Below are 12,995 nucleotides of genomic sequence, written 5' to 3'. Positions count from 1 at the left end.
AAAGGCAGGGATGAAAACAGAAGTATTAAACTCAGGCCTAGAGCTATGGGGAGAAGCCTGACTACTGTTGCTTAGAGACAGAAACTTAAAAGGCAACGGTCCAGATTCCGTGATCATCATAAGATTTCCAACATTTCTTACAAGCTAATGAGGCGCCTCCAGATCAAACCCACCAGCAACATGGTAGTATGTTAAAGAAGTTTAATTGCCAGAGAAAATTCAAACCTGGCCAAGAAGGTCCTGTGATTGCTCAGCTCCTAAAGCGATTCCCAGACTCATAAACTTGCCAACAGACTTCATTCAGCTAAAGCAATGAAACCCTCATGTAATTAGGTACGACTCTTTACTACAAATGACAGTATACTGCTTAAGCAATAAGAGAATATTTTGAACTCATTCAGCTGCAAATTACAGAAGAAACACTGAATTGTGACCCAGCTGGATGAAGTGCACAAATGCCGCCACTGAAGCTCTCTCACTCTCTTCATGTAGCAGGCACAGGGTCTCCAGGGCCCCAAGACTCACAACCCCCCAACCTTACAGCTGCAGTCACAAGAGAACATCTTCTCCAATGCGGGATATTGATTTCACGGAGGATGGTGAACAGGGGACACCTAAGTGAGGAGGGTATCCGTGTTGACAAGAAATGATTTGACTTGGATGTGCTATGTCCGGTAAAGAATGTTATGTACTATGTACGCCAATGAATGCATTAGGTCTGTTGGTATCCTAATGGTGTATCATATTCCTTGGAACTGGAGTGGTATGTATTACAGTTGATCAATTCAGTAAGGTCCTTGCTTGTAAGCATGCCCATGAATAGATTCTTAGTAAGGATGTAATATCATGTTTTATGCACAATGTACCAATTATAGTACTATATAATATTCATGTTGACAAGCAGTAAGGGAGTTCTGAGGAGGAGTCTGACCCTCTGGTTTAGGTTCATGTGCCCATCCCGGTAGCTGGGAAAAGAAAGGGTATAGTTATGTCTCAAACATATGGAATGTGTTTCCTTTAGAGAGGTGAGGTTTTGTGGTCATAATAGGACTGAATGCTGGGAGACAAAATGAATAGAGGTTTCTAACACTTCAGAAGGTGAATCCTCATTGATGCCACTCTTGGGAATAGCCACTGGAAATCACAGACCAGGAAGATAATCCTGGCAAGCAGAACCTGAACAAAAATCAAGTCTATCCTAATAGAGAAAATCAGACCACTACCAGGGCAAAGCAATCTTTCACATACCTATCTAGCAAATGTAATACAACCTGCAGGAGAGCAACATCACTGTATTCATTCTCTTCTATAAAACAGAAAAAAATCATAGTTAAAAGTGAGTGAGGAGAAATTCTGCAATATCATAGGTAAGTTTGTAAGCAACTGGATTTATTGGGAAAACACACAAATCAAGGATTAGAATTAAGAGGCATAGAGTCTGCATTATCTTATTATCACAAAGAGAGGTCTAAAAATCAGTTCAGTGTACTGTGGACACACCACAGTTCCCTGCCCCCAGGAGAGGGATCCTGACTCTCTCCTGTCATAACATGCAATCATAATAAATTCCAGATATAGGGTATAAACAGAAAGGATGTAGACACCAAATTGTCTGAGTAGATGTGCCAACATGGCTAGGAGCAGTCTGAGAATGCTAGCTGCCATCATCTGATAATTCCTGAGTGGTGGGCCGTTGCTGCCGCTGCCATTCCTGCTGCTGGAAAGGGGTTCCTGATACTGTGGATAACTGGGTTCAGGCATAGCCCTTCCGTCTCTGGGAGGGCCAGCCTCTGCATCTAACTTGCTGAATAAGCATTTTCCTCCCAATATTAAATTTGCCATCTAGCCTTCAGTTGCAGGGTCAAGAAGAGCCACATTCAAACCTGACCAGATGAAATAATTATCACCCAGAGATATCAGGCTTGGAATAGAATAGAGAAACCAGATGCTATTTCTATGCCATCTCCATTTAGAGAGAGTGCAAGTAGGGGCATTTGCTCTTACTCTTAGTATTGAATGTGGGATCATTTGTAATGTTACTTGGGACATTCTTGGAACTGAAACTGAAACGCAGGTTTTCTGTAAGGGGGTCACAAACAGTGATATGCTGGGCAGCCCAGGCATAGCAAAGTGTGGGCAGTGGCAGCTACTGGTTTTGGCTGTCCCACAGGATTTCACTGGGGATTTTCCCCATCCTTGTCCTCTGGATAAGAGGACCAAGGGTAGGCCTAGTTATTCCTTTTTTTCTGTAGATACAGTGATTGGGTGACTCAGAGGCTGATGTGTAGCCTAAGCAACTCCAGTCAGAATAATTCCCTGAAATTAACTGCAAGGTATATCTTATCACATCCCTGCTCAGAACTTTATAGTGACTTCCCATCAGAATTAAATCCAAACTCCTTACCATAGCCTATGAGAACCTGCATGATCTAGCCCCAGCTTCTACTGTCTCTTCTGCTCCTCATCACTTGCCACCTGGCACTTTGTCAACACACTCCGGCCGTACTGTTTTCCTCTTAGTTCCTATAACATGCCAGGCTCTTTCCCACTTCAAGCATGTTTTCTTTGCCTCAAATTGTCTTCCTTTGGACTCTTTTTCTTTCTGTAACTTTTTAAAAATATAATTTCTTTTTCTGTTTGTTTGTTTTTTGAGATGGAGTCTCACTCTGTCGCCCAGGCTAGAGAGCAGTGGTGCGATCTCGGCTCACTGCAAGCTCCACCTCCCAGGTTCACACCATTTTCCTGCCTCAGCCTCCCGAGTAGCTGGGACTACAGGTGCCCGCCACCATGCCCGGCTAATTTTTGTATTTTTAGTAGAGATGGGGTTTCACCCTGTTAGCCAGGATGGTCTCGATCTCCTGACCTTGTGATCCGCCCGCCTTGGCCTCCCAAAGTGCTGGGATTACAGTCGTGAGCCACCACGCCCAGCCCAAAAATATAATTTCAAATTTAGAGAAAAGTTTCAAGAATAGTAAAATGAATTCCTGTATTCCTCTTGGACATTGTAATTGTGAATGTTAAATTGTGTGTGTAGATTCTTGCTCCTATTTTAATCCTCTTGAGATTGTTAATGTTTTCGTTTTAGCAAGCAAAAAACCTGGGTATATTCAGACTGTACTCTTTCTCACCTTTTGTAAGCCCTGATTCTAATCTTCATTTAAGCTCAAAATCATCACTATGTTGGTCTAGGTTTGTCCTATGAATGTGTTATAGGGGTTAGGCTGAGACTTACATAAGCAGTTCCAGTCTCAGTTCAGTTTTCAAAGCCTTAGCTATGCTGAATTGGGCCTGTTCTGTACATGTATAGATTATAGTTTAGACTGATACTTTGTGAAGGTTTGTATGCAGTTAGGGAATCCTTTTCTCTGGATCCCTCCTCTCTAGGATTCTCCATACACCCCCATACTCCCAGACTCTGAAATGCTCCTTTTCTTCTTACTCTGTTCATTAAAAAAATGTGGTTTCCATTAGAGTTTCAGCCATTCACTCATGTCAGCACTAAGAAGATATTATCCCGTTATTACCTGGTTTCTATTGTTTCTATTGAGAAGTTATCTGTTATTCCATTTGATACCTCTTTACTGGTAATATTCTTTTTTTTCCTGGCTGCTTTCAAGATTTTCCTCTAGCATTGCACTATAATATATTTAGGTGTGGATATCTGTTTATTTATACTTCTTGGGATTCATTAAGCATCTTGAATTTGCAAACTGATGTCTTTAATCATTTCAGAAAATTCTCAGCATTATTTCTTCAAATTCTGCTGCATCATCTCTCTGCTTTCTATCTGAGACTCCAATTAAACAAGTATTAGACCATCTTACTCTATAATATATGTCTCTTACTCTCCAGATTTTTTCATCCCTCTGTGGATATTTTTAACAATTAAATAATATCGGCAATGAATATTTTCTTCTGACATATTCTGGTTCACCAATTTTCTCTTTGGTTATGCATAACTGAACTAAAAACCTTAGTAATTTTTGTTATGTTTTTCTTTTAGAAATAGAAACTCTAATTCTTTTTCAATCTGAAATGATGTGTTTTATCATTTTAAGTAACTTGCTAGAATTTTTAGATTTGGATTTTGATTTCTAAACCATTGTAAAATACTTATTTTACAAAGGATGACTGATAATTCCACTATCTGGAGTACCTATAGGTATGTTTCTCTTAAGTTTTTGCACTTGATCTTACTTATGCTGTCTTTCTTCCTCAGATATTTGATTATCTTTGATTGTATCCTGAACATGGCATTTGAAAAATTATTGTAAAAACAATCTGAGACCTCGGGTAATGTTACCTTCCTCTAATGTGGAATTTTGTCTGCTTCTGCCAAGTACCTGGAAGGTCTAGCAATCCAAGATTACCTTAATTCAAATTTTATGATTTGACATTTTCTGGGCCACTTACATTACACCATACTCATCTATATCTGTGAATGGGCTGATTTAGTTATGGCTTCCTTAATACCTACGGTACATCCACTTGAGATTGCCATCCTAACTGTGAAGATGTTCATCAACTTCCCAAACTTTGACAGATTCTCAACTCCAACTTTTGTTTCACTTGCATTTCAAAAAAAAATTTTTAAGTGCTGGTTATGGTTACCCTCTTTGTTGTCTCTTTCAAAGTGGCAAATGCCTGAAGAAAAACAATATAGCTTCAAATATTCTCACTTTTTTTTTTTTTTGAGACAGTCTTTCTCTGTTGCCTAGGCTGGAGTACAGTGGTGTGATCTCAGTTCACTGCAACCTCCACCTCCCGGGTTGAAGTGATTCTTGTGCCTCAACCTTCCAAGTGGCTGGGATTACCAGTATGTGCCACCATGCCCAGCTAATTTTTTTCATTTTTAATAGAGATAGGGTATTACCATGTTGGCCAGGCTGGTCATAAACTCCTGGCCTCAAGTGATCCGCCCACCTCAGCCTCCAAAAGTGCTGGGATTACAGGTGGGCTCACCTTTTTTTTGATTCATCCTTTCCTAGATGTCATCTCGAAAGTTTTTCTACAATAATGTTTTTATGAAAAGATTGTAAATATTTTGTCCAGGTTTTAAATCTTCTTCAGAAGTAGAATGTGTCTGAATTAACTAGTCCTCAGCAAGTAACTGTTTTCATTAAAATTGGAAAAATCAGGCATAGAAACAAAAACCTAGGGTATACACCAAAATAGAATGCTTAGAACAGATATATGATCAGATACTTAGAGTCAAATTGAGTTCACTTAGCCAGTGAACGTGGAGATGACCAACAATAGAAAGCAAGAGTGACAGACCTTTTCCCCTCATTTAGTCTCAGCAGCACAAGGTTTCTACAAGAAATAATATACATTATTTGACCCCAAAGTCTGGTACTGACCTGGTCCTTCTACGTCTGTGATCAGGATGGTAGGCAGGTCCAGGAAATCTAATGGTAAAGACAAGAGTAAGCTTACACTGTTTGACAAAAGGAAAATATGGCACAGAGAGAGAAAGTTAATTCCCCAAATCCAGGTGCTCTGATTCTAAACTCTATGATATTGTTTGGGTATTTGTCCCTGCCTAAATCTCAAGTTGAAATGTAATCCCCAATGTTGGAGGTGGGGCCTAGTGGGAGGCTCCAGCCTCAGCTCAAAGGGGCCCAAGTACAGCTCAAGCCATAGCACCACAGGATGCAAGCCATAAGCTCTGACAGCTTCCAAGTGATGTTAAGCCTGCAGGTGCACAAAATGCAAGAGTGGTGGAGGCATGACAGCCTCCACCTAGATCTCACTGGATGTATGAGAAAGCCTGCGTGCCCAGGCAGAAGCCTGATGCATCAGTGGAGCCCTCACAGTGAACCTCTACTAGGGCAGTGTGGAGAGAAAGTATAGGACTGGAGGCCACACAAAGAGTTTCCATTGGAGCTCTGCCTAGTGGAGCTGTGAGAAGGTAGCCACTGTCCTCCAGACCCTGGATGGTAGATCCACTGACAGCTTGCTCCCTGAACCTGAAAAAAACACAGGCACTCAACAATTCATTACAGCAACCATGGAGGCTGAGCTCTGCAAAGCCACAGTGGGGGAGGTGCCCAAAGCCATGGGAGCCCATCTCTTGCACTAGTGTGCCCTGGATGTATAACATGGAATCAAAGGAGACTATTTTGGAGCTTTAAATTTTAATGACTTCCCTGCTGGGTTTCAAACTTTCATGGGGTCTACAGGCCCTTTCTTTTGGCTAGTTACTCCCTGTGGAAAGGGAATGTTTACCCAATGCCTATACCCTCATTGTCTCTCAGAAGTAAATAACTTGTTTTTGATTTTACAGGCTTATAGGTAGAAGTGACTTAGCTTCTCTCAGATGAGACTTTCAACTTTTGAGTTAATGCTAGAATGAGTTAAGACTTTGAGGGACTATTAGAAGGCCTGATTGTATTGTGCAATGTGAGAGGGACATAAAATTGTGGACAAGGATGGAATTATATAGTTTGGATATTCGTCCCCATCCAAATCTATGTTGAAATGTAATATCCAGTATTGGAGGTGCGGCTTGGTGGGAGGTGTTTGAGTCATGAGAGTGCATCCCTCATGGCTTGGTGCTGTCCTTGCAATAGTGAGTACTCTCAAAATCTGGTTGTTGTAAAGTGTGACACCTCTACCACCCACTATCTCTCTTCTTTCTGCTTTTGTCATATGAAGTGCCTGTTCTGCTTTACCTTCCACCATGAGTGAAAGCTCCCTGAGGCCTCCCCAGAAACCAAGAAGATGCCCATGCCATGTTTATACAGCCTGCAGAACTGTGAGCTAATTAAACCTCTTTTCTTTATAAATTACCCAGTCTCAGGTATTTCTTTATAGCAATGCAAGACCAGACTAGTACAGTCCATTTGTGTAATTACTACACTTCTAAAAAAAAAAAAAAGGGTTGCTTAGACAGGTAGAAGCAAGATAGAGATTAAGTTATCAAAACTGAGAAAAAATGTTGATAGTAAGTGATAGAGCTCAAGTTATACATCTGTAAAATTACAAGAATCGGTGTGAACTAGGAACAATGATGACCCAAAATTCAGTTACTATCTTAGAGTTTCTTATAGTTTATCTTATTAATACAAAATCTAGTTTGAGCACTTGGAATGTGGCTGAGTCTTCAGACTGGGACTAAGAAACTCAATAGGAACTTGAAAACCACAGGAGCAGATGACAAACTGGGTATTTTTCTACTCTTAAATGAATGCTATCTCTCTTTTCTTTCATATACAAATGTAATGCATCTGTCAGCTTGTCAAATTATTGCAGCAGGTTATAGCAATTTCTTTTTCAATAGACTTGTTTTCAGTAGTCCACTTACTTCCGAAGGTTAATCTCCTAAATGATTCATTTTATCAGCAAATCTGTACTTTTGGTAAATTTCATCATACAGTTCTTATAATTTGCCATAAATTTCATTGGCAATTGTTTCATCATGTTTTAACTTCTGGCTGCAAGTGGAAATACTTGTCTTAAATTCTATTACTGATAAGTAATGTCAGCCAGCTAGCGGACAGATTAATATATTCTAACATCTACATAACAGTTAAGAATTCCAAAAATTAGTACCATTTATGGATTCAACGATTCTCACATTAACTCTGTTTGTACCTTATAAATCAATGGCTTGAAAAGTTGCATTAACAAAAGTTAAATTATATTTAAACATACATTTTCTAAGTATTTAACATCACAAATATAGGAAACACTTAAATAACTATCAAATATAATCATTAATATTTCTGACATCATGTCACTTTGGACTCCCAAATTTAAATATTTCTTTCTGAAGACTATTCTTCTTAGTAATTCATATGTAACCTGAAAGTCCAACGTTATAGTAGCCCCTGCTTGCAAGATAGCAAGATCTCAGGTCCCCTCTCCTTGAAATTCCCTTCAGCAAGAAACACAAGCATTCATACTCCCTTGTCAGTACCTGACTTTTGGTCTTTCTTAAGTCTGGATTGCAATCCTCCTTCTATCCATGGACCTCTGCTCATTGTTCAGTTGCCAACAATTATGCAATTACTAGATTAACTCAGAGCTGCTGCTGCTGTTGCCACTTCTTCCACACTAGCCTCGATAGCAGCAGTTCTCAGTTTAGCAGTACATGAGAATCACCTGTAGTGTTTTCAAAAATGCTGGTACTCATGCAAACACCAGACCAATTAAATCAAATTTTCTGGAGAACTTAAGCAAAGTTATTGCTCTCTTCTCTCCTTTACAAGCATAGATACAGATTTTGATTACCTCTTTTCATCATAGTCCATACTACATTCTGCATCTAAACTTTATTGAAGACAGAAATAAGAGATGGGAAATACAACATTAAAAAAAAATTAAGGTATTTTATATGACAGCCATCTGAATCCATGCTTTCTGAATTATTCTCATGGGGCTTTTACAGGCTTCCTGATTATTATCATGGGACTTCTGCAGGTTGCTTCCCTGTGTAGCTCCAAGCCTCTTTTCTTTCAGCTTCCTTGTGGCTGAAAATTACTTCCCGGCACTGTTGCAAGTGCACATGAGAATACCTAGAGTAGACTCAAGATAACATTACAAAGAAAGGAGTTCCTTCTTGAACCAACCCAAGACCTGCCTTTCCATCCTCATTTTCTGTTCCAGAAAACTGGCAGTGGGAAAAATTTATATCCTTCAGGGGCAAGTACACTTGACACCCATGGAAGTGAGTCCTGTGACCCCAACAATCATAGCAGACAATCTCATCACAGCTGCATCAGCTTCATCTCAAGCAATATGCACAGAAAAGGAAATTTTTTTTCTTTACATCTCATTTCCTTGCATGATTAAAAAAAAAAAAAGACAATGGCTTTCATTTCTAACATTTCTCCATTATATATAGTGTATTTATACTCCAATGGATGTTGAGTATCTACAAACCAGTTTAGTTCTCTTTTATGATCTTTCCTCTGCTTGCATTTCATCTGTTGCAGTTTTGTTTTTGTTTTTGTTTTTGTCTGAACTCCTGACCTTGCTAACCAACAACTCCAATATAAACAAAAATAAGCACATTTCCACCCACATCTACATCTACACACACACAAACACACACACACACACACACACAGACAGTGAAAGTATCTTGCAATTAAAATACAAAACTGAAGGACTATCTGATTTCAAAACATGCAGCAAAGCTACAATCAAAACAGTATGGTACTGGCATAAAAACAGACACATAGACCAATGAAACAGAATAGAGGGCCCAGAAATAAATTCACACATTTGTGGTCAATTAACTTTTGACAAAAATGTCAAGAACACACCATGATGTAATGACAGTCTCTTCAATAAATGGTATTATAAAAATTATCCACATGCAGAAGAATAAAATTGGACCTGTGTCTCACATCATATTAAAAAACCAAAGTGAAATAAAAATTGAAATATGTGATCAGAAACTCTAAAACTTCTAGAAGAAAATATAGGAGAAAAGTTTCATGACATAGAGCTGGGCAATGATTTTTTTGATATAATCCCAAAAGCAAGGCAACAGAAGCAAAAATGGAATACAATTACACCAAACTAAGAAGCTTCTGTATATAGCAAAGGAAACAATCAACCGAGTAAAGAGAAAATCTACAGAATGGGAGAAAATATTTGCAAACCACACATCTGGTAAGGGATTAATATTCAAAATATGTAAGAGACTCAACTCAATAGCAAAAAGCTAATAATCTGATTTTAAAATGGACAAAGGACCTCTCTCAAAAGACGACATACAAATGGAAAACAGGTATGTGAACAAATGCTCATTACTAATCAGGAAAGTGCTAATTAAACCCACAATGAGATATCAGCTCACAACTATTAGAATGACCATTGTCAAAAAGATAAAAAGATAAGTGCTGGCAAAGATGTGGAGAAAATAGAACCCTCGCACACTGATGGTATAAATGAAATGTAACCTAGTGTAGCCGTTATGGAAAATAGTTGAGAAATTCCTCAGAAAATTAAAAATGGAACCATTATATGATCCAGCAATCCCATTTCTTGATCTATGTCTAAATGAAGTGAAATCAGTATATTCAAGAGAGATCTGTTCTTCCATGTTAGTTGCAGCATTATTCACAAGAGCTAAGATATGGAATCAACCTGTGTGTCCATCAACAAATGCATGGATTTTAAAATGTGTTATATATACACAGTACATGATACGGTTTGGATATCTGTCTCCTCCAAATCTCATGTTGAAATGTGATCCCCAGTGTTGGAGGTGGGACCCAGTGGGAGGTATCTGGGTCATGGGGGCAGATCCCTTATGGATGTCTTGGTACCCTCCACCCAGTAATGGGTTCATTCAAGAGCTGGTTGTTTAAAAGAATATGATATCTCTCTTGCTCCTGTGTGTCTTCCTCCCTCCTTTGCCATGAGATGACTGCTCCCCTTTTGCTTTCCACCATGATTGTAAGCTTCCTGAGGACCTCACCAGAAGTACATGCTGGTGCCATGCTTCATGTACAGCCTGCAGAACTATGAGTCAAATAAACCTCTTTTCTTTATAAATTACTCAGTCTCAGGTATTTTTTTATACTAATGCAAAACAGACTAACAAGGCAGAATACTATTCAGCCATTAAAAAATGAGGAAATCCAGCAGTTACAAGATGGCCAAATAGGAACAGCTCCAGTCTACAGCTCCAAGGATGAGCGACACAGAAGGTGGGTGATTTCTGCATTTCTAACTGAGGTACCAGGTTCATCTCACTGGGCCTTGTCAGAGAGTGGGTACAGGACAGTAGGTGCAGCCCACTGAATGTGAGTCGAAGCAGGGTGAGGCATCAGCTCACCCAGGAAGTACAAAGGGTCAGGGAATTCCCTTTCCTAGCCAAGGGAAGCTGTGACAGAGGGCACCTGGAAAATTGGGTCACTCCCATCCTAATACTGCACTTTTCCAATGGTCTTAGCAAATGGCACACCAGATTATATCCTGCACGTGGCTCAGAGGGTCCCATGCCCACAGAGCCTTGCTCATTGCTAGCACAGCAGTCTGAGATGGAACTGGAAGGTGGCAGCAAGGCTGGGGGAGGGGCACCCACCATTGCTGAGGCTTGAGTAGGTAAACAAAGAAGCCTGGAAGCTCAAACTGGGTAGAGCCCACTGCAGCTCAATGAGGCCTGCCTGCCTTTGTAGACTCCACCTCTGGTGGCAGGGCATAGCCAAACAAAAGGCAGTAGAAACCTTTGCAGACTTAAATGTCCCTTTCTGACAGCTTTGAAGAGAGTAGTGGTTCTCCCAGAATGGAGTTTGAGATCTGAGAATGGACAGATTGCCTCTTCAAGTGGGTCCCTGACTCCCAAGTAGCCTAACTGGGAGACACCCCCCCAGGGGCAGACTGACACCTCACATGGCCAGGTACTCCTCTGAGATGAAGCTTCCAGAGGAACGATCAGGCAGCAACATTTGCTGTTCAGCAATATTCGCTGTTCTGCAGCCTCCACTTCTGATACGCAGGCAAACAGGGTCTGAAGTTGACCTCCAGCAAACTCCAACAGACCTGCAGCTGAGGGTCCTGACTGTTAGAAGGAAACCTAACAAACAGAAAGGACATCCACACCAAAGCCCCATTTTTACGTCACTGTCATCAAAGACCAAAGGTAGATAAAACCACAAATATGGGGAAAAAACAGAGCAGAAAAGCTGAAAATTCTAAAAATCAGAGCACTTCTCCCCCTACAAAGGAACACAGCTCCTCGCCGGCAACGGAAGGAAGCTGGACGGGGAATGACTTTGACGAGTTGAGAGAGGAAGGCTTCAGATGATCAAACTTCTCCAAGCTAAAGGAGGAAGTTCGAACCCATCACAAAGAAGCTTAAAACTTTGAAAAAAGATTAGATGAATGGCTAGCTAGAATAATCAGTGTAGAGAAGTCCTTAAATGACCTGATGGAGCTGAAAACCATGGCACAAGAACTACGTGATGAATGCACGAGTTTCAGTAGCCGATTTGATCAACTGGAAGAAAGGGTATCAGTGACTGATGATCAAATGAATGAAATGAAGAAAGAAGAGAAGTCTAGAGAAAAAAAGGGTAAAAAGAAATGAACAAAGCCTCCAAGAAATATGGGACTATGTGAAAAGACCAAATCTACATCTGATTGGTGGACCTGAAAGTGATGGGGAAAATGGAACCAAGCTGGAAAACACTCTGCAGGATATTATCCAGGAGAATTTCCCCAACCTAGCAAAGTAGGCCAACATTCAAATTCAGGAAATACAAAGAACACCACAAAGATACTTCTCGAGAAGAGCAACTCCAAGACACATAACTGTCAGATTCACGAAAGTTGAAATGAAGGAAAAAATGTTAAGGGCTGCCAGAGAGAAAGATCAGGTTACCTACAAGGGGAAGCCCATCAGACTAACTGCGGATCTCTCAGCAGAAACTCTACAAGCCAGAAGAGAGTGGGAGCCAATATTCAACATTCTTAAAGGAAAGAATTTTCAACCCAGAATTTCATATCCAGCCAAACTAAGCTTCATAAGTGAAGGAGAAATAAAATCCTTTACAGACAAGCAAACAGTGGGAGGTTTTGTCACCACCAGGCCTGCCTTGAAAGACCTCTTGAAGGAAGCACTAAACATGGAAAGGAACAACCAGTACCAGCCACTGCAAAAACATGCCAAATTGTAAAGACTATCAACGCTAGGAAGAAACTTCATCAACTAATGAGCAAAATAACCAGCTAACATCATAATGGCAGGATCAAATTCACACATAACAATATTACCCTTAAATGTAAATGGGCTAAATGTTCCAGTTAAAAGACACAGACTAGCAAATTGGATAAAGAGTCAAGACCCATCAGCGTGCTGTATTCAGGAGACTATCTCACGTGCAGAGACACACATAGGCCCAAAATAAAGGGATGGAGGAAGATCTACCAAGCAAATGGAAAACAAAAAAAGGCAGGGGTTGCAATCCTAGTCTCTGATAAAACAGACTTTAAACCAACAAAGATCAAAGGAGACAAAGAAGGCCATTACATAA

At 40.1% G+C, this 12,995-nt stretch overlaps 1 pseudogene across 1 annotated transcript in view; it reads right to left on the bottom strand.

The window, feature by feature from the left end:
- The window catches only part of LOC105501183, a 30,539-nt pseudogene that overhangs the window by 6,086 nt on the left and 11,458 nt on the right, over positions 1 to 12,995 (bottom strand). Inside the window, exons 2-3 of the transcript XR_001000153.1 lie at positions 5,361 to 5,408; positions 1,224 to 1,306 (exon numbers count right to left, since the gene is read on the bottom strand). The product of XR_001000153.1 is annotated as a putative elongation factor 1-alpha-like 3 (transcript). The remainder of the gene's footprint in view (positions 1 to 1,223; positions 1,307 to 5,360; positions 5,409 to 12,995) is intronic.

This window comes from Colobus angolensis, unplaced genomic scaffold, assembly GCF_000951035.1.
Source record: "Colobus angolensis palliatus isolate OR3802 unplaced genomic scaffold, Cang.pa_1.0 Scaffold7, whole genome shotgun sequence".
Classification (NCBI taxonomy): Eukaryota; Metazoa; Chordata; class Mammalia; order Primates; family Cercopithecidae; genus Colobus; species Colobus angolensis.
Note: the sequence above shows the minus strand (reverse complement) of the source record. Positions and strands in the feature narration are given on the sequence as shown.